Source organism: Rhopalosiphum padi, chromosome 2 (assembly GCF_020882245.1).
Source record: "Rhopalosiphum padi isolate XX-2018 chromosome 2, ASM2088224v1, whole genome shotgun sequence".
NCBI classification, from domain to species: domain Eukaryota; kingdom Metazoa; phylum Arthropoda; class Insecta; order Hemiptera; family Aphididae; genus Rhopalosiphum; species Rhopalosiphum padi.
Window position 1 is genome coordinate 31,961,702 of NC_083598.1, and position 2,931 is coordinate 31,964,632.

The following is a 2,931-nucleotide window of genomic DNA, read 5'->3' on the forward strand; positions in this document are numbered from 1 at the left end:
CTGGATTTTCTAAATTATTTTCCATTATCTAAATGTACATTTACAAGACTATCATCTATACTGTGGTATATTTTTAACTACCAATCGTTTATAGATACACACACACACATACACATTGTACATTACACAATTATTAGATACATATTTGTAAAATCAATACATCGCGATCAGTCTCTGCTCAGAATATAAAATTGTTAAATCATAATTTTTATTGGAAAATAATGGGAAAGCGTATTTTTACCTACTTCTCGTAACTATGATTTAGCATAAAGGTTATTACGTATGTGTTTCAAAAATAGATTTGATTATTTTCAAGAATAGCGTGTCTTATATCCACAAAAATTTAATTTTAAATCTAAGCCGAGTTAAATGCTTCGATTTTCATAAATGGGGATGGTTTTGGATATAAAATTTGATCTAGTTTGTACTTAATAAAGTCAAACTTAAAAATGCACAATACTTGTTTAAGTTATTTTTATAAACATTTTATTCCATTTATAAACCAAAGGCTTAACAATTTATAATAAATTCTTTATTAGATTTTTAACTTATATGGGTAATATGAAAAATGTTGTACTGGAAAGCGAAATTAATTTTTTATGACCATTTCCAGTTTAAATGTAGGTACCTATACCACATTAGACATTCACCTGTAAAATAATTATTTCTCCTCAAAAAATTGTTGATATGTTATTCTATTTAAAAAAATAAATAACAATAGATACCTGTGGTTTTCATCAAATGTTTATATTATAATTTTCATTATACGATAAAATTCTCAAAATTCCTTATAAAACCAGTAAAAATCCTTAAAAAAGCCGAAATAACTTTTTAATAACAATTGATTATTTATATACAGATTAGTTGCAATTCTTAGAAAATCAGTATAAGAACATTGAATTTAATAACAATTAGTAAATAATTTGAACGCGAGTCAATTAAAAACATTGTACATAGAATTCAATAATTATTTAATATATTTTATCCTAATGGATAAGACGATCCAAACATGTTAGAATTCATAACACAGAAGTTATAAGAGATTTGTTAAAATAGTTGGTGATTAACACGGTTAGCACAGGAGATTGGTCTTCAGTTACATTTTTTTAATACTGTAGCTGATTAGTCCTATTTAATACTTGGTAGGAGTTGATCATTGATTTATATTACGCCAAATAATACGCTTTATTATAATTTATATTGTATAATTAAACTCATTATTATTAATTATTATATTTATACAATATTCGATCTTATTGTTATTTACCTTAAGCTTCTGTATATCTATTTATTATTAATTCTAATACTGTTATAAGTAAATAAAATGGAAATCCACTCATCATAACTGCATTTCCTTAGTATTACCTCTGTGTAGCATTTATAATAAGGTGCGTTGAATTCGGCACTTTTTAATAATTCTTTTTCTACTAAAAATCAATAACTCACGATCTCATTTGGCACTTATAAATAATATTGTATTACGATATTTATTTGAGTAATAAATTACAACAAGAATCAACAATTTTTTTGAAAAAAATGGTTTTGTGTAAAAAAAATAGTTTCCCCTATCTCTGTTTTTGCTTTTTTATTTCAATTATTGATAGAATTATAACATAAATCTAAATAAAATAAATATTTTATTATCTATTGTATTTTTTTACAAAAAAATGTTTCTTAATAAATTAATCATTTTATTGTTATACATTTAATTTTTGCTTAATTGTAAACATGCAATATTTTTATAGTCATTATACAGAACAATATGGTAAACGGAAAATTGGTACGGTTATTGTGTTTTGAACAAAAGAAATGAAATAGGCGGAATATTGGTACTATAAAATATTTTATTTTCAGTGGTTCAAAAAATTAAATTAAAATAAATATATGTTCACAATTAATAGTAATAAGATACTAAAAAAATATGTCGAAAATTAAATTAAATATATGTTCATAATAGTAATATGATAGTCAAAAAATGTGTCCAAAATTAAATAATTCATAATAATTCAAAATTAAATATAAATTCACAATAGTTCACCTTCGCAATAATTCACAATAGTTCATAATAGTTCAAAATTAAATATAAATTCACAATAGTTTCCCTATGGTATTTAAAAAAATGTCCATTGTAATTTCATTATTTACGTAACTGGTAATAGTTTCATGAAGTTTATATTGAAGTAAAGCATATTTTTTATTTTTTTTTCGAGATGTTAAATTATTAGGTTGTTCATGCCGTATACTTTCAATTTCATGCAGTACTTATCTAATGTGTAGATGTTTTAAGATTGTTTTTTCATAGTTTAAGAAACCCTGGTTTTTAACGACCGTACCAATATTCCGACAATCGAATAATATAGATAAATTTATCCGTGACCTTGAATATTTTATAAAATAAAACATTTTTTTAAAGAAGGTTTTGTCGTTAGAATTAGTCGTCTGTATTCTGAACATTATTGAAAATATTTCTAATTATGGTTTATACGATTTTTAGTTAATAACTGGTCTTTTCAATACAGTATCCGTCCAAAATTCCATGAGAACTGTTTAGAAATTCTGCAAAATGAATCGGCATTAGATGTGTTAATTGTTTACCAACAGATCATCATAAAACTTGTCACCACTGATCCAAATTATTTGTATTTAAATGCTGTTTCATAAGGAACGAAGTTTTTATTTTTATCAGAAATACATTATAAGTGATACAAATTGCTTCACTATGAGCTAAGGTTTAAACATAAACCACACTAACGATCTCCATTCACTTTTTCTGCCTATCCATGTTAATTTTCTAAAAAGGTTGGACCAAACACCCAGCTTATCCAAAAACCACTCTAAACGGTTACTTGATGTAGATGCAAATATTTTTCCTTGATTGCCCTTGGGATCTCATACCCAAAAATTAAAAAATCCAACATTTTTGTTTATTGA